Here is a 19,649-nt window from a genome sequence, read left to right as displayed (position 1 = left end):
TCCTCCGCAGGAGCCTGGTTTGATGTGTAGCCTTAATCAAGGCAGTCTCTCCGAAGGTATATGAACAGTTACAGCAAGTAAATGGGGCTAACCAGCAAGTAAACGCAGAGTGCTAACCATTACACCATGTCGAGTGGTTGCCGACCCGCCAGATCAAAGGGAAAAGGCCGCTCGGTCTAACGAGAGCAAAGCCATGGACATACAGTAGGCACGCTTGCCGAAACCCGGGATCTTTAGATCTTCAGTCTTAACGCTCTCCCAACTGAGCTATTTCGGCCATGTCGATTCGCAGGCCTGTCTGCGAAGGACCCCAGGCGCAGTAGCCATGAGTGATGGACAGGATACAAGAGAAAAGTCAATGGCCCGTACGGGGATCGAACCCGTGACCTTGGCGTTATCACGGGTCTCCAGCTTTCACATTCTGGATTGCCATAGCACTCTTTGAGCGTTGTACCGTTAAGTGGAAGGCCTAAAGCAGGCTCGTCCGGGATTTGAACCCCAGACCTCTCGCACCCGAAGCGAGAATCATACTCCTATACCAATGAGCCGAGCGGTGTGGTGCTATTGTGATGTCCAGTCCAGTCCAGCCTGACTGACCATCCAGCTCCATCCAAGGCAATTCCATCATCACCCAAGAAAAAAACGACCATCTGGCCGGCCCAGCTCAGACAATTCCATCCCCAACCGAGAGCAAAGACGGACTACCTGTCACATAAATGCTAAAACTTACATCACACGACAGCAGTTTGAAGTTATGGCTGCACTCAGTGACTTTGATTGGAGGTTGCTGGGTGGGTGTTGTAGGGAGTGGGGGGGCTTGTTGGTTGTGGTTCGGGGCGTTTCATTTGTTGGGACTGTGTGGGTCTGGTCTGGTTTGTCTTGTTTTGTGGTCGATGTCGGACAACAGAGGAATAAAGTTAATTATGCCATTACTACTTTTCCCTGGTTGTTCCTCTGTTGTCTGTTGTTGATCGCGGAATGGGACCGGGTTGGACCTGCACGGTTTCGGCGGGTGGGGCTTCCTGGGTCGCGGCTCGTGGGCTCTCCCTGTTCTTCGTGGACGTTGCTCGGTGGCTTTGGTCGGGTCAGAGGAGATCTGGCCCTCCCGGCTGAGCCTGGTTTCCCCGAGGTTTTTTTTTCTCCATTATTCATCATTGGAGTTTGGGTTCCTCGCCACAGCAGAGCAGTGCAGTGTTGGCTTGCTCACCGGGAGACTGCATTTATTTATTTATTCATTTATTTATTAGATATTATTTATTATAATGATCTTGCTTGGTCTATAAACACCATGCACTGTGCTGTGTTTTACCTTTCTGTGTTTTTCTTATTTGCTCCTGTAAAGCTGCTTTGGAACAATGCACATTGTGAAAAGCGCTATATAAATAAAATTGAATTGAAACGAACACCGTGTCGAGGGTTGCCGACCCGCCAGATCGCAGAGAAAGGCCGCTCGGTCTTACGAAGCGCAAGAGCAAAGCGACAGACAGAGTAACGCTTGCCGAAACCCGGATCCCGGGACTTTAGATCTTCAGTCTTAACGCTCTCCCAACTGAGCTATTTCGGCCAGTCGATTCGCAGGCCTGTCTGCGAAGACCCAGGCGCAGTAGCCATGAGGATGGACAGGATCAAGAGAAAAGTCAATGGCCCGTACGGGGATCGAACCGCGACCTTGGCGTTATTAGCACCGCTCTAACAACTGAGTAACCGGCCACGAGGCATGCTTTCACGTTCTGGATTGCCATAGCGCTCTTTGAGCGTCGTACCGTTAAGTGGAAGGGAAGTTAGGTAAATCGTGGACAATTGTCCATTCATATAGATTGCCATCGGTCGACTAGGCAGACGAAGGGCTCTATACCTGAATTGTACGCCAAATTCTCGCTCACTCTTATTATGATTGGGACTTTTTTCCCTTATCGGAGTTTAGGGGCCGTTTTTCCGGAGAGGCATCGTACGGACACCACAAGGGGTGGCAAAGTGCTGCGGGCATGGACCCTCGCGCCACAAAATGCCTACTCATCCCCTCACCACCTAATCTTCATCACCGCATGCACGAGGAGCCTTTCGCTTCCCCCTGACCGCCTAACTCTGCCATAGTCTTCCTCACGTCCGCAGCGCGCCTAGACTTGCTAGTTTGCTGCCCCTTGCTGCCTATTCGTGGCGCGACACCCAAAAGATGCCAAAACGTCTGCTTGCCACCCTTGCGTCCGCAGAGCGCCTAGAGTTGGTAGTTGCTGCCCCTTGCTGCCTATGCGTGGGCGACATCCAAAAGAAGCCAAAACGTCTTGCTCGCGCCCTCTTTCTTTTTTCTCTCCCTCACCGTGGCGCCCCCTAGAGGAGCCGGGCTCCTTGTGACCTTCTCGTTGTGCTTAGGGGAGGTTTCTGTCAGAAAGACGTCGGATACCCGAGCCCACGCGCGAGGGGGTTTGCGGGCCCATAGAGAACCACTAGAGGCAGGGAGATGTATGTAAAATAAGAAAAAATATTTAATTTCACTTCCCGACCAAGCCCTATTGGTATGCGTCGAGAATCACGTGACGCAACTTTCTGTAATGTTTCGGGCTCCTGGGCCTCCGCGGCCCGTACGGGAGCCTCTGACACCTGCAACATATCTATTTCTCTCATAGGTGGCTATCGTACAGATGACCCGGAAGGCCAGGGAGTCTTCAATGACCCAGATTCAAATTCTATAGCTCCTCGCGGCCCCTCTATTCGGTTCCCAGAGTTTGAAGTCGGTACGGCCTCGTTATGTAATATATTGCACGTTTTGGGGAGTTGTGGGCCGTTTATTTTTCTGGTTTTTTGTGATTTTTTTCGAGCACTTGCCTACAGCGAGGGGCATGGGCTTCGAATATGGGGTGCGGAGGGTGTGAAGAACCGCATTCGAAGCCCCAGGTTTTTTAAAAATAAACAGAATTTTGTAAAAATGCTGTCAGAGTGTATTTCTGTGAAAAGTGCATTTGTATAACACTGAGCATTTTGAGCCTGAAGTGTGCAATATACCTATGGGATGCGCTCTAGGATACATATCTGTAGGTTTGTCACAAGAAAATGGGTTTACATATATGAAAAATTGACCGTTACAGCATTGTCCACCGTTAGCCTACACGCTACTGTCAAATAAGTTAGACTGGGACTTCCGGTGGTTTGCTGAGCACAGGAAGTCCCAGTCGTAACTTATTTGACAGTCGGTCGGTAGGCTACTAATGTACAAAACACTTTTCAAACAAGAAAAAGCACTAGAAAATGTTCCCTAGGTTCAAGTAAGCCACTCTCTCGGTATGTGAAACAGGGGCCAACAGACTACCAGACTATAAAGTTTCGGGCCCCTCGAGCACCCGGGGTCTGAACGGGAGCCGCCGACACTCTTAACTTATCCCATTCGTTTTCATAAGCTCTTGATGAACAATTAGGGTTGGGGTACAGAATGGTCTGATCGACCTGCAATTCACGTATATGTCTCGTCACGGGGCCCTGGGTCATGTTCTGGGGTTCCGCGCCCCTCGGACCACGTTGACCTCTCACTTTGCCCAAAAAGACACCAGCAGCCTACATATAGGTTGCGAATGTACGCTCTAGAATACAGGGGTCAAAAGGTCGTAGGGTCTTAATACTCGATACGGTATACCGTGGGGGTCTCCCAAGCCGGGATATCGAGTACCGTGGTTCTCGGTCACCTCGAAGTATCTTTTTCTTGAAAAAAGATTGATCCCTAATTTTGTTCCGTTTGCTCATTCAAGAGGGTCTTTCAGGTTATGAAATGAAGAAGCCTGCATGAGAGACTTTTGCAAACCGCACTATAAATCGTTTCCCACGGTTCTAGACAGCCACCCTCACGGTATGTTAAACAAGGGCCTACAGACTACTAGAATCTAAAGTTTGGGGCCCCTCGAGCACCCGGGGTCTGATTGGGAGCCGCCAACACTCTTGACTTATCCCATTCGTTTTCATAAGCTCTCGATGGACAATTAGGGTTGGGGTACAGAATGGTCTGATCGACCCGCAATTCACGTATATGTCTCATCTCGGGGCCCTGGGTCATGTTCCGGGGTTCCGCGCCCCTCAGACCTCGTTGACCTCTCACTTTGCCCAAAAAGACACCAGCTGCCTACATATAGGTTGCGAATGTACGCTCTAGAATACAGGGGTCAAGAGGTCGTAGGGTCTTAATACTCGGTACGGTATACCGTGGGGGTCTCCTAAGCCGGGATATCGAGTTCCGCGTCCGTAGATGCTTCCGGAGACAGATTTCCACCTGGAAAGCAACTGCCTCACGAGGCCTTCGCAGGCACAAGTCCCCATAGAGATCAATGCGAGGGAGAGAGATGTATGAAATAATAAAAAATATTAAATTTAATTCCCGACCTAGCCCTCTCGGTATGTCGTCGAGGGCCAACTGACGCAAGTTTCTGTAAAGTTTCGGCTCCTGGGGCCTTCGCGGGTGTACGGGAGCCTCTGACACCTGCAACATATCCTATTTCTCTCATAGGTGGCTATCGTACAGAGACCCCCGAACGGCCCCGGGGACTCCGAATGACCCCGATTCAAATTTCGTAGCTGCTCGCTGCCCCCTCATTCGGTTCCCAAAGTTTGAAGTCGGTACGGCCTCGTTATGTACTATATAGCACGTTTTGGGGACGTTGTGGGCCGTTTATTTTTCTGGAATATTTTTTGTGATTTTTTTCGATCACTTGCCGTACACCGAGGGGTACGGGCTTCGGATATGTGGTGCGTGAGGGTGTGAAGAACCAGCATTCGAAGCCCCGAGGTTTCTGTACAAGAAAAAAGCAGAATTTTGCTGAAAATGCTGTTCAGAGATGTATTTCTGTGAAAAGTGCATCTGTAAGCAAAATAAGCATTTTAATAGCCTGAAGTGTGCAATATACCATATGGGGTGCTTCTAGGATACATAGCTGTAGGTTTGTCATACAAAAGCTGTTTACAGTCTTAAAAATTGACCGTTTACAGTATTGTCCACTGTAAGCCTACGAGGCTACTGTCAAATAAGTTATGACTGGTCTTCCTGTGGTTTTGCCGAGTCACAGGAAGTGCCAGTCGTAACTTATTTGACGGGTCCTCATGGGTAGCTAATGTACACACCATTTTTAAGCTTCTGGAGCACATCTATGAGCCTTAATGCACGTTATTGTGAGGGGCAGCTCTCATACACTCTACTGTTGGTTAAAGCTATATAACTCTTACTTAGGCTTATAATGACCCTTAATAGGCTTTGTCCATTATTTACCTATGAGGGCCCCATAAGATAAGTTACGACTGGGACTTCCTGTGGTCACAGGAAGTCCCACACGTAACACTTTTGGCACGGCTCCCAAGGTAGCTAATGGACACACCATTTTTAAGCCTCTGGAGCACATCTGATGAGCCTTAATGCAGTCATTGTGAGGGGCAAAGCCTCTCATCACTCTACTGTTGGTTAAAGCTATATAACTACTTACTTAGGCTTATAATGACCCTTAATAGGCTTTGTCCATTATTTACCTATGAGGGCCCCATAAGATAAGTTACGACTGGGACTTCCTGTGTCACAGGAAGTCCCACACGTAACACTTTTGGCGCGGCTCCCATAGGTAGCTAATGGACACACCATTTTTAAGCCTCTGGAGCACATCTTGAGCCTTAATGCACGTCATTGTGAAGGGCTGTGACTCTCATACACTCTACTGTTGGTAAAGCTATAGAACTCCTTACTTAGGCTTATAATAACCCTTAATAGGCTTTGGCCATTATTTACCTATGAGGGTCCATTAAAGTAAGTTACACATGTATTGTCATTTTGAGCATAATAACCATGTTACAAAGCTGTAATAAACAGGTAATTGCCAAACTGAGTCACACACACTTTTGGAACGGCCCCCATAGGTAGCTAATGGACACACCATTTTTAAGCTTCTGGAGCACATCTATGAGCCTTATATGCACTCATTGTGAAGAATGTATCTTCTGTGTACAATAATATTGGTTTTACCTGTATAACTCATTGCCAAAGAAATAATGGTAATTTAGAGGCTTTGTACATTCGCACGTATGAGGGCCCTTCAAATAAGATAAGATGTAAGAAATAGGCTGTGTGACAAAGCGCTAAGGATTCCCAAACTGTAGCACAAAATCACAATTCACAAAAATGCATCCCACTCCTTACCTGTCACATAGGAGGCGAATTTACACAGTTTTAAGCCTGTAGAGCACAATATTGAGCTTTAATGTACATTATCATGAAGGAATGTGTCTCCATAGGCTTTGTTCATTATTTACCTATAAGGCTCCCATTAAATAGGTCACGAATGTACATTGCCACACGTAACACTTTTGGAACGGCCCCCATAGGTAGCTAATGGACACACATTTTTAAGCCTCTGGAGCACATCTATGAGCCTTAATGCACGTCATTGTGAAGGGCTAGCTCTCATACACTCTACTGTTGGCTAAAGCTATAGAACTCCTTACTTAGGCTTATAATGACCCTTAATAGGCTTTGTCCATTATTTACCTATGAGGGTCCCATTAAATAAGTTACACATGTATTGTCATTTTGAGCATAATAACCATGTTACAAAGCTGTAATAAACAGGTAATTGCCAAACTGAGTCACACACACTTTTGGAACGGCCACCCATAGGTAGCTAATGGACACACCATTTTTAAGCCTCTGGAGCACATCTATGAGCCTTAATGCACGTCATTGTGAAGGGCTAAGCCTCTCATACACTCTACTGTTGGTAAAGCTATAAACTCCTTACTTAGGCTTATAATGACCCTTAATAGGCTTTGTCCATTATTTACCTATGAGGGTCCCATTAAATAAGTTACGAATGTACATGCAACAAGTAACACTTTTGGCACGGCTCCCATAGGTAGCTAATGACACACCATTTTTAAGCCTCTGTGAGCACAACTGTGAGCCTTAATGCAGTCATTGTGAAGAGCTGTGACTCTCATACACTCTACTGTTGGTTTAAGCTATATACTCCTTACTTAGGCTTATAATGACCCTTAATAGGCTTTGTCCATTATTTACCTATGAGGGTCCCATTAAATAAGTTACGATGTACATGCCACACGTAACACTTTTGGCACGGCTCCCATAGGTAGCTAATGGACACACCATTTTAAGCTTCTGGAGCACAACTGTGAGCCTTAATGCACTCATTGTGAAGGGCTGTTCCTCTTATACACTCTACTGTTGGTTTAAGCTGGATAAATCATTGCCAAAGCAAACGAGACCACTGACAGGGGTCTTACTCTGTCTACCTAATTTTTGGCCCTTCCAGTGAATCGCAGATGTGAGAAAACATGGTGTAGATGCACACCGCGCTTTATGTGCACGTTTGACTCGAAAGTCAAAGAAAAGGCTTTGGGCTGTTTAAGCGTGTGTCACACAGCCGCTGGGCTCAAATGAGGCAGTCAGCTCCGAGACGGGGTCCCCCGGGGCCCGGGTGGCGTCAGGGTTCGGGCTTCGGGGGCGTCGGGCAGGCCTCCCCAAGTTTAGGCTGCAAGGGGGATGCGTAGGCGTTCTGTGGATGGAGGCGTGGCCAGCGGGAAGCCCCGCCCAAAATAGGTTACAAGGGGCAAGCGTAGGCTTCTCGTGTACGTCGGGGTCCGGAGCCGGCCCGTAGGCTGCAAGGGGGATGTTCAGGCGCTCTTCGGGAGGCCCGGTCGCAACCTGATCGGCGCGCGTGGCTTAGGCTGGGACCGTACGTCGAGTTGCCCCCTCGTGGTTCTGCCCAAGAGAGCGCCTAACCCTTCGTTCCTGACTCAAAAATTAGGCACTTTGGGCATTTTTCTGGGGTCCCCCGGGCGTCGCCGCCGCCCCATGACGCTTCCGTTCGATCGCGGGCGCTCTCCCCTTCGTTTCAGCACCGCCGGGCGACCTGGGAAAAATTTTGTGGCGTCGGCGCGCAGCGTCCATAACTAGCCGTGGCGCGTGTACAACTAGTTACACATACGTTTGATGGCCTTAGGCATGCAATCACATTAACGTCTCAGACATGGGCAATTTGTTCTGCTGTACCCTCCATCTTCTATGTGGTTCATCGTTCCCAAGTACAACCCTACTCCTGCACGTAAACATGGATGAACTTCACTCGTGCTTCGTTGACAGCGCAAACGTTCTAGAGAAAGGCTCAAACGGTGGGGCGTTGACAACCCTCTGACGGGGTTCGCATGGACGCCCCGAAAAAGGGAGAAGTTCCGGTGAGAGGTCCCACGAGATTTGAACTCGGATGCTGGATTCAGAGTCAGAGTGCTAACCATTACACCATGGAACCCGTGTGAGCGTTGCCGACCGCCAGATCCAGAGTAAAGGCCGCTCGGTCTGGTGACGGCAAAGAGCTCTGCTCTAACGAGAAGCATATCGACTCGGACAGAGTCACGCTTGCCGAAACCCGGGCCATTGACGTTATTAGCACCACGCTCTAACCAACTGAGCTAACCGGCCACGGGCTATGCTTTCACGTTCTGGATTGCCATAGCGCTCTTTGAGCTCGTACGTTAAGTGGAAGGCCTAAAGCAGGGCTCGTCCGGGATTTGAACCCGGGACCTCTCGCACCCAAAGCGAGAATCATACCCCTAGACCAACGAGCCGAGCGTGTGGCCTATTGTGATGTCCAGCCCCGTGGGAAAGGTATTTCCACCGCCTGTGTGCCCCGTTTCATTGAGACGAGGAAACGCGTGTCTTTCGCAGACAACGCCGGGGAATTAGCTCAAATGGTAGAGCGCTCGCTTTGCATGCGAGAGGTAGCGGCACCGACGCCTGTATTCTCCACGTCAGTTGCTTTTGGAGCCTCCTTCACGCCTTCGTGCGTCTTAGCCCTCCCTATGCTACCTGTCGAGGCTCACTGCTGCAGAAAAAGGTCTTCGTGTTGATTCCTGGTCATATCACAAAACGCCATCAGGGTCGGTGTCGCTCCTCGCTGTGGCACCTCGACACACATGACAAGAGTCTCCCATATGGTACGTGCATTACTTTTACTCAGAGCAACGTGATGCAGGAGCTTCGCATCCAAAGACAATCGACTTGTCACTTAAGATTCCACACGTTTTCTTGCAGTATTACTTGCATTTTCAATAAGCCAGTGTGCTGTGGTGCGTCTCTTTGCGCTTTCCTGTAGTTTCTTGAAAAGCGTTATCCACCCTGAGTGTTGAGCAATTGTCAAAATAAGTCCTTAGCCCTGGGCATGAAAAATCTCTCTGCACAAATGTTTTTTTTTTTAGTGTGTTTGTTTGCAATCACATTAACGTCTCAGACATGGGCAATTTGTTCTGCTGTACCCTCCATCTTCTATGTGGTTCATCGTTCCACAAGTACAACCCTACTCCTGCACGTAAACATGGATGAACTTCACTCGTGCTTCGTTGACAGCGCAAACGTTCTAGGAGAAAGGCTCAAATGGTGGGGCGTTGACAACCCCTCTGATGGGGTTCCGCATGGAAGCGCCGAAAAAGGGAGAAGTTCCGGTGAGAGTTCCCACTGAGATTTGAACTCGCTGGGTTCAGAGTCCAGAGTGCTAACCATTACAACCCGGTGTCGAGAGGTTGCCGACCCGCCAGATCGCAGAGTAAAGGCCGCTCGGTCTGGTGACGGCAAAGAGCAATGCTCTAACGAGAGCAAAGCAACGGACAGAGTAACACTTGCCGAAACCCGGGATCGAACCAGGGACCTTTAGATCTTCAGTCTAACGCTCTCCCAACTGAGCTATTTCGGCCACGTCGACTTTCCCAGGCCTGTCCGTGAACGACCCCAGGCGCAGTAGCCATGAGCGCTGGACAGGATGCAAGAGAAAAGTCCATGGCGCATACAGGATCGAACCCGCGACCTTGGCGTTATTAGCACCACGCTTTAACCAACTGAGCTAACCGGCCACGAAACTCATACTTTCACGTTCTGGATTGCTCAGAGCTGGGCCATCTGGCCGGCCCAGCTCAGACAATTCCATCCCCAACCGAGAGCAAAGACGGACTACCTGTCACATAAATGCTATATTTACAATACTTGGTATTTAATGCTAAACTTACATCACACGACAGCAGTATGAAGTTATGGCTGCACTCAGTGACTTTGATTGGAGGTAGCTGGGTGGGTGTTGTAGGGAGTGGGGGGCTTGTTGGTTGTGGTTCGGGGCGTTTCATTTGTTGGGACTGTGTGGGTCTGGTCTGGTTGGTCTTGTTTTGTGGTCGATGTCGGACAACAGAGGAATAAAGTTAATTATGCCATTACTACTTTTCCCTGGTTGTTCCTCTGTTGTCTGTTGTTGATCGCGGAATGGGACCGGGTTGGACCTGCACGGTTTCGGCGGGTGGGGCTTCCTGGGTCGCGGCTCGTGGGCTCTCCCTGTTCTTCGTGGACGTTGCTCGGTGGCTTTGGTCGGGGTCACTGAGTGCGCTATGGCACGTCAGAGGAGATCTGGCCCTCCCGGCTGAGCCTGGTTTCTCCCGAGGTTTTTTTTTCTCCATTATTCACATTGGAGTTTGGGTTCCTCGCCACAGCAGAGCAGTGCAGTGTTGGCTTGCTCACCGGGAGACTGCATTTATTTATTTATTTATTAATATTAGATATTATTTATTATAATGATCTTGCTTGGTCTATAAACACCATGCACTGTGCTGTGTTTTACCTTTCTGTGTTTTTCTTATTTGCTCCTGTAAAGCTGCTTTGGAACAATGCACATTGTGAAGCAAGCGCTATAAATATGTGAATTGAATTAATCACTCACTGCTACCTCGTTTGGATGCTCTACTTCTGTTGGTGGAAGGCCAAATGGTGCGGGCTTGCCGATTAACTCTCGAAGCGTGACCTGCTCAGCATCAAGCGTGGATCAGGTTTCATCTGGGACAAGGTTTCGTGCACGGGAGGGTGGAGCGAGGATTTCTTCGCCAGGTCTCCATGTGTCTTGGCGCCCCAAGCAGGTGTCTCACTATCCCCACTTATATGGGGGCTAAGGCTATAAGTGTGGGTGGTGCTTAACCCTGGGTTAAGTGTAAATGGGTGTTTGCGTGGGTTATTCAGCGACTACGGTGCCGGATAGCACTATTTTCGGTGAGATCGCATCTTGCAATCGCCCCCACTATGCCGCCATATGTGTGCAGTTTATTTGAATGGGGAAATTTCCACGAACCAGTGTTAATTTCGTTGACGAAAACTATGATGAAAAGTATTCGTTAACGACATGTTTTCACTGAGAAAACGAGATGATAACTAAATAAAAATGAATGCATGATAACGAAAACTGTAATAAAAATATACTGACATTTTCGTCAACTAATAAAAACGAGACGAAAATATTCTTGTCCCACCTGGCGACATCAGTTTGCGCGCATGTGCTTATCTCATATAAATGGTAGAGAGAAGTATCTGGGAGAAGGGGAAGCACACACGTGTATTCTGTGTCTCCACGCGGTTTACAAAGCGTCTTATTTTCCTTCACGATCGCTGGTAAAACGCCGCAAACTTGAAGCGCGACTGCAGGTGAGTCACCCCGAAACACATTACGAGGGCAGCACAAAGGTTTTTATATGCCTATGTTAACTTAACACGAGCTGCTGCATAACGTGAAATGCAACATAAAGTCAGCAAAAAGAAACCAGCGCTGTCCTCTACTGATTATAGAAGTGATGAAGTGAGTCAAACTGTACATTCGAACCAAGTATGTAACATGTTTGCATGATTAAAGAAATGTAATACAATTTATATANTACTTCTTAATACTTTTTAGGTATTTTATCAAGTGCATTTATAACTGTGGTGAATAACAGTGCTCAATACATGTAAAATATATCCTGTTTGTGTTTATATGTGCTCAGAAATTACACAATGGTCTCAGCTGAATTGCATTGCATGGAGACCTTTTATAATCATGAGGGATAATTCACCCAAAATTAAAAATTCTGTCATCATTTATTCACCCTCTTGTCATTTCAAACCTGTATGACTTTCTTTCTACCGCAGAACACAAAAGAAGATATTTTGAAGAATGTTGGTAACCAAAATATGGCGGTACCTATTCACTTCTACTGTTTGGACACAAAACCAATGCAAGTCAATGGGGACCAACGGTTTTCTTTCTTTTACTAGCATTCTTCAAAATATCTTCTGTTGTGTTATGCAGAAGAAAGAAAGTCATACAGGTTTGAAATGACAAGAGTGTGAGTAAATGATGACAGAATTTTTATTTTTGGGGTAAACAACCATTTTAAGCTGTTTAAAACGACATAGAACATGTAAATGCAAAGAATGTAATAAAATCAGGAATGTCAAAATTAAAGGTTAAAACTGAATTTTGAGGTTTATTTAACATAAAAGAAAAGACACAGCTGAATTTAATAAGCTGTGCATATGTCAAGATATAAATGAAATCACTGGCACAAGTGCAGAAGCGGCACTGCAACAAATTTGTCTTGTTTTGGTAGCCTCACATATTTCTCAACATGTTCAAATAAATGAATTGTTTTCAGCCGTGACGAGATTTTGCCAACCAGGTAGATTCCCAACTGCAGTGAATTCAGAAGAGCAGAAACATTATCCTGAAGAAGTTGATGAAAGTTGATGATCTTTAGTTTGTCTTCTGACCCTGTAGTGGTCCCCAATTATTGTTGAAGGGAACAAAAGTTCTCAACTATTTAAACACACAGACATCAAGAATCTGTGAATGAATCTCAATAATGGTGACAAGCAACAACAAAAAACTTCATGCAGCAATGCATTCTGGGTAACATCATAGTGCGAAACTCTTCTATGACTCCCAGCATGCATTGCAGTTGATCTGTTCAGCTAAATAATTCCGTTTCTTGTCACCATTATTGAGGTTTATATGAAGAGTGTTGATGTCTAGATGGATCTTAGTGACAGTGTTAATTCTTTGGGCATCTACTTGTTTCTCCAGACTGATTTAAGTGATATTTCTCCTACAGCAGCATTATTGAGGTGTTATATATAAAGCATTTTACATTTACAGCCTTAAAACTGAAACCTACACAGCAAAAGTTCCACAATCAATCACATATATCTTCAGCCTCATACATAACTTTAGCTAAACTTAATTTTAAACAAAATACAAGTGCCATTAAGTCAACATCACTAAAGCTGTTGTAAATGAATAAACATCAATAGTCCAAGGCTAAGACCTTAACTAAAGGAAACACTGTTCACCATAATGATGACCTCAAAATCAACTGTTCTTGTTGATGTGTTCTTCAGTGATTGTGTTTGTTAACAGCAGGTGTTCATCATTAATGACTCAATCATCTCTTAATGAATCACTTCATTATCTCATTATCTTCAACACTGCTTCAGTGTTACTTTAACACCCTATAGTGTGGACACATATAAACACCCAGCAGTGTTCATTTAACACTGGCCAATTTGCTGTGTAGTTGAAAAATATACTGTACCGAGTGTCCCATGATCTGACAGCAAATTTTTTTAAAAAAAGTTTGTTTTCTAAAAATTGCTTTGTCACACCATAGGACATATACAGTATATTTGTCAACTATCCATTTACTGTTGTGGACAAAATTTGGGCATCCTTGATAAATATGAGCAAAGAAAGCTGTGAAAACCAATCTGCATTGTTTCTCACAAAAATACAATGTTTCATTGAAGTAAAACAATTGAAGGTAGGGGGAAATAACATAATGAAATAAATGCTACATAAAAAACACACTGGCCACAATTATTAACACCGCTATTAATTCTTATGAGTAAAATATCTCTTAAATATATTCCTATTGATATTAACATTTCTGTATCACACCCAAGTGAAAAGCAAAAATCAGTTGACTCTTTGGGTCTGAAGCTTAAAATAATAAAGGAAAACAAGCACCTCCATCACCACAAGTTGTTTGGGGAAAAAAACTCTGCTAGAAATCTTGTATAATAGGTCGTATTTGGATCTTCCTTGATCAAGACATTGGTTCAAAATCATTTAATAATTATTTGAGACACCACCCCACCAAACAAAGGCATGTCCAAATGATATCTTTTCTACATCATTGGTGACGTAGAAGAGACGTCCCCTGAGGTGCCAGAATGTAACATTTTACAACAGGCTTGTTCGACTTGATGCGGCGCCGGAAGATCCGACAGGTGGATGACATCAAAGTACTCCGCGAGATGGCTATCAGGAAGGATTCCAACACATTTTGTTGAATCAGCATGCTCTGCGGTACTTTGCATGTCAGTCACGCTGTCGGATCTTGCGGTCGCCGTCATGGCAGAGTGCAACATAGCGTCAGTGCGAATATCACTCATTTCTGCATTCACTGTCTCCATATCAGTACTTCAGCATTGTTATATAGTGAACAATTTAATTACTGATATCAAAAATAGTAATTGTTACTAGTAGAAATTCCATTGTTGATATCAAGAATTATAATTTTTACTAGTAAAAATTGAATTGTTGATATCAAAAATGCATATCCTGAGAATGATTAAAGCTAATTCGGCTTGCCGATATAGTCTCTTTTATGAGTTTCTGATACTTTCTGAATTTTGATGTGTCAGGGTGATCTTTATAATTGCATATCTGCATATAATGATCACTTTGCACCTGCAACTCTAATCGATTGAAATGTATTAAGTCCACCAGTTATTGTGATCAGTGTGTTGACTTTAGTTGGGCTCTTAGACTCTTACGCTTGTAAGTTAGTTTGGTCTTCATGTGGCATGTGAGCATATGTGTTAAATACATTTATTGTGGCAAAGAAAACTAGCTAAATGAATAGTTAGTGTTGGTTCACAATATTTATAATGGAATGACTAAGTTCACTAGTCATAATTGTGTTGTATTTTTGTGCACATTAATATTGTCGTACCGCAGTGATATGGAAGTAAGATTTTCTTAGAAATTACTCACAAACTGTTGAACAGCTTGAATTAAACACACATAGACATGAAGAATCAGTGTATGAAACTCAACAATGGTGACAATAAACAAAAGAAAGCCTCAGGCTGCAATGCATGCTGGGTAATATCATAGTACAAATCTCATTCAAGACTCCCAGCATGCATTGCAGTTGATCTGTTTATCTGAATTACTTTGATGATTGTCACCATTGTTGAGATTCATACTCAAGCTGTCAAACTCACTTCATCAGAGAAAGATCACCACTAGAGGACAGAAGTGCATTTTCAGATTTCTTGATCATTACTTTTGTTTAAAAGAAAACATCGTTTTTTCAGTAACACGGAAAAATATCAATTTAGTGAAAATGTATGGAGTTTTATGGAATTTTACTATTTTAATAAAAAAAATGTGAAAATACTGTTACGTTACACTGCATATTCCCTGTAAAAATACATTTATTTTTAACAGTGTACAGATAGCATCTAATTAATATTAATACATTTATCACAAAGAACTGTGAAGTCTACATGGTGTAAATAGAATATATAACTCAACTAGTACATGTAGCCGCTGCTAAATTCAACTGGGAAAATAAAGACTATATTTGGTGTCAATGTGTGTTTTTTAAATATTTTTTACAGTTATGATAAAAATGTGATATGGCTGTGAAATTCTAATGGATCTTTCAGCTTTTGCTCAAAGTGCAGCTGACACGCTCTCTCTGCTTTTTGTAAATGCGTCTTTCATGCGGGATTCCATCAAAACTGTGTAACGAGCACCAGAAGGATATAGAAGCACTTGTCAGCTGTTGTACCTGGTCCGCGTGAACTTGCGGCTGTACAGCCATCTGAGAGATACAGTGGCGTAAAACGGCCTGCAGAAGCTGAGATCCTGTAGTAGCGTGGCCAACGTAGCGGCCTCTGACAGGACGCTGGATTAGAGTGGGGCTCCAGTCTCTTCGGAGGCGTGGGTTCAAATCCCACCGCTGCCACTGCAGTGGATCTGTGCTCCGCTTGGAGCGTAGTTTTTCATTTACCTCCAGAGCCACATTAGCTCGTTCAGGTGTACTCAATGAGGGATGAACCTGCACTCACCTGCGGTACTGAACACCTCCCACTCCCCCTTGAGGGCCTACACCAAGAACTTGTTGCATACCTTCACGGGTATTAAAATACTAGAAAAAGTAGTGTCCACTCAGTTGTGCTCTTTCTTACAAAATAATGACATACACGAAAAATTCCAGTCAGGCTTTAGACCGCATCATAGTACTGAAACTGCGCTCGTTAAAATTACAAACGACCTGCTTATAGCATCAGATAAAGGTAACATCTCACTCCTAGTCCTGCTCGACCTTAGTGCTGCGTTCGATACTGTAGACCATAAAATACTTCTAGATCGCTTACACAATTATACCGGTATTCAGGGACAGGCACTACAATGGTTCAGATCTTACTTATCAGACAGACATCAATTTGTCCATTTAAATGGGGAATCATCAAATCTAACGCAAGTAAATTATGGATTACCTCAGGGATCGGTTTTAGGACCCTTGCTATTCTCCATATACATGCTGCCCCTTGGAAACATTATTAGAAAACATGGAATTAGCTTCCACTGTTATGCAGATGATACTCAGCTATATATCTCATCAAGACCAGATGATTCCTTCCAACTATCCAAATTGGCAGAGTGCATCGACGATATAAAGCATTGGATGACTNCATGGGTAAGTGTAAATGGGTGTTGCGTGATCTATTCAGCGACTACCGGGGATCCTTTTTCGGTGAGACGATCCATCGCCCCCACTATGAGCCATATGGCAGTTTATTTGAATGGGGAAATTTCCACGAACCAGTGTTAATTTCGTTGACGAAAACTATGATGACAAAGTATTCGTTAACGACATGTTTTCACTGACGAAAACGAGATGATAACTAAATAAAAATGAATGCATGATAACGAAAACTGTAATAAAAATATACTGACATTTTCGTCAACTAATAAAAATGAGACGAAAATATTCTTGTCCCACCTGGCGGACATCAGTTTGCGCGCATGTGCTTATCTCATATAAATGGTAGAGAGAAGTCTCTGGGAGAAGGGAAGCACACACGTGTATTCTGTGTCTCCACGCGGTTTACAAAGCGTCTTATTTTCCTTCACGATCGCTGGTAAAACGCCGCAAACTTGAAGCGCGACTGCAGGTGAGTCACCCCGAAACACATTACGAGGGCAGCACAAAGGTTTTTATATGCCTATGTTAACTTAACACGAGCTGCTGCATAACGTGAAATGCCAACATAAAGTCAGCAAAAAGAAACCAGCGCTGTCCTCTACTGATTATAGAAGTGATGAAGTGAGTCAAACTGTACATTCGAACCAAGTATGTAACATGTTTGCATGACTAAAGAAATGTAATACAATTTATATAATATGTCTTTTTGAAAGCTATTCTCATTCATTGCTGTATCAAGCAAAGACAGTGCAGTTCTTTCTTCAAAGAGGCATGCCATGAGCCAATAGCCTTTGAGTGTGAGCCCTGTCAGAGCGTTTCATTGGTTGAATGAACTGAATGAATACGCCCTACTTAACGAGTCAATTGAGTCAAATGGGATTGAATGAACTGGAACATGTCATTCATGGTCTAATATTCTGTGTTCCAACAATGCAAATCTAGTTACTGAACTTTTCTGAAAAATAAAGGTAATGACCTGGTTTAATTTCATTTTAAGGTGAAGTAAATTATGTCAAAACAGTTGAATCTTTGTATGGAAGATTTAATTACTTTAAGTAAATGATTTAAACCATTTAGATTTTAGTAGACTAAATATAATGTATATTTATTCGACTAAAATGTTTTTCATATTTCGTCGACTAAAACTAGACTAAAACTAAAATGATGGGGTTGACTGAAATGTGACTAAAACTAAATTGCATTTTCGTCAAAAGACTATGACTAAAACTAAATCAAAATTTGCTGTCAAAATTAACACTGCGACGAACCCACTAAAAGTGCTTCCTGAGTGAATTATCAACTCACTAGATTCCTTTAACTGCTTCCTATCTGTCGCTTTAAAGTGAGTCAATTAACCGCCAAATTTAGCCAGTGTTCCGTAGTGTCATCCTAATCCTTGTATGATGTACGCCCGGCTAGCTCAGTCGGTAGAGCATGAGACTCTTAATCTCAGAGTCGTGGGTTCGAGCCCCACGTTGGGTGTGTAAGAGCCTTCTGTTCTTGGTGCTTTTCACCAGGCCAGGTGACGGGATGCTTGTGCAGTTTCTTGGTAAAATACAGAAGGCGCAATGACTCTTAACCAATATGCGGCAAAAAGGGCTCTCTGAAAGCATCCGCTATATTGCCGTGCTGCGACGTATGTGGTTATGACTCTGCAAAGCTCTGCTGTTTGTTTCCAAATCAAACCAAGTCCGAGAATTGAATTCCAAGTCTCGTTCTGCCGCCGACCCTCGCCCACCTGCCACCTCTGTCGGTCTCTGTGGCGCAATCGGTTAGCGCATTCGGCTGTTAACCGAAAGGTTGGTGGTTCGAGGCCACCCAGGGACGCGCTAAGGCTTTCATTGCCGCATACAGCACAGCTGACGCATGTCTGTTCAGCCATCGGGATTGAGGTAGGCCTCGTGGCACAAAACTCTCTATCTATCTGAGCACATGTTGACAATAAACTCGCAACAAGCAGAGGAAATCCAAGAGCCCCAAAACAGCCAGGAGACAGCGACGTGCAGAGGCAATCCGACAGAGGCGGATTCTTAAACTTTCTGATTCCTAACACGTTCACCGAGGCCCGCTGTGAGCGGAGCGGTCCAAAAGCACATTGAACTCACAGTGGTTTCACCCCACGGAAATCTTTCGTAAAAGGCCGAAGTTTTAATACGTAGATCAAGAGAAACTCGAGCTACACCCACCAGCTCTCGAACCAGCGCGCTTCCTATGTCGCACCGCAATGTTTAAGGGGGTCATCTTTGGTGCGGGCTCCTCCATAAACATTCCATCTGGGAGGGGCTAACGAGGTGAAGTTCTCGTCCATCAACAAACTGATGCAATCGCCAACTCCAGTGGCGAAAAAGGTCCTGCCGAAGACGCAGTCCTGTGGTAGCGTGGTAGAATGTTACATTCTGAGTGTGAAAACCACATGCGCACTTCTGGACCGCTCCAAGCAAGGTCAACTGGCCACAGGAATGCATCGGACATTTTTCAATCTGTAACACAAATGCATTTGTAACTAAACAATAATGGTTACTTGATCAACTCCATTAAAAGAGAAAGTTGAAGAAATTTTACACTTTAATTCAAACCACCTATTCAATGAACATCCCTCCCCCACCCTTTCTTTAACAGTCAATAGTTGCAACGTATCACATAATTCTCAAAATACCTGAAATCAATTAATATCTGTAAGCAATGCCTTGTTTACAGGTTTGTATAACGTTTTCACACATTAACCCTGCTAATATGTTGGTTTTATTAGGTAAATGCAGTAAACAGACAGTGCAACTGTTGTAGGTCAATTGTGCAAGTCAACGAACATTGTTTCATTGTGCAAAAAATCAAATAAACACACTCTTACCCCTTGATAAATCTCGTGCCACTTCTACTGCCTTGGAACTGGCCTGTTGCCATCTGATGGCCAGACTCCTGTGCTGGCAAACTTTCTCAGACGAGAAACCCATTCAGCGTCCAACATGGCTTTATGTGACCTTTTTGTAGCCATCTTGTCCTAAACCATTTTGAACAAAGTACTTAATTAAATAAACATTAACACAAAACAAAACAAAACA

The 19,649-nt window shown here is 44.5% G+C and overlaps 4 non-coding genes across 4 annotated transcripts; 2 read left to right on the top strand and 2 right to left on the bottom strand.

Moving 5' to 3' along the window:
* Window positions 1-8,526: 8,526 nt before the first annotated feature.
* Window positions 8,527-8,598, bottom strand: trnap-ugg (transfer RNA proline (anticodon UGG)). Its single transcript has one exon. It is a non-coding gene; the product is annotated as a tRNA-Pro (tRNA).
* A 1,048-nt stretch (window positions 8,599-9,646) lies between these two features.
* On the bottom strand, window positions 9,647-9,719 carry trnaf-gaa (transfer RNA phenylalanine (anticodon GAA)). Its single transcript has one exon. It is a non-coding gene; the product is annotated as a tRNA-Phe (tRNA).
* An 8,280-nt stretch (window positions 9,720-17,999) lies between these two features.
* On the top strand, window positions 18,000-18,072 carry trnak-cuu (transfer RNA lysine (anticodon CUU)). The gene has a single exon. It is a non-coding gene; the product is annotated as a tRNA-Lys (tRNA).
* A 271-nt stretch (window positions 18,073-18,343) lies between these two features.
* trnan-guu (transfer RNA asparagine (anticodon GUU)) lies at window positions 18,344-18,417 on the top strand. Its single transcript has one exon. It is a non-coding gene; the product is annotated as a tRNA-Asn (tRNA).
* Window positions 18,418-19,649: the final 1,232 nt, after the last annotated feature.

This window comes from Triplophysa rosa, unplaced genomic scaffold (genome assembly GCF_024868665.1).
Source record: "Triplophysa rosa unplaced genomic scaffold, Trosa_1v2 scaffold1_ERROPOS769263, whole genome shotgun sequence".
Taxonomy (NCBI): Eukaryota; Metazoa; Chordata; class Actinopteri; order Cypriniformes; family Nemacheilidae; genus Triplophysa; species Triplophysa rosa.
The sequence above is the reverse complement of the archived record's forward strand: the minus strand, read 5'-3'. Positions and strand labels throughout refer to the sequence as shown.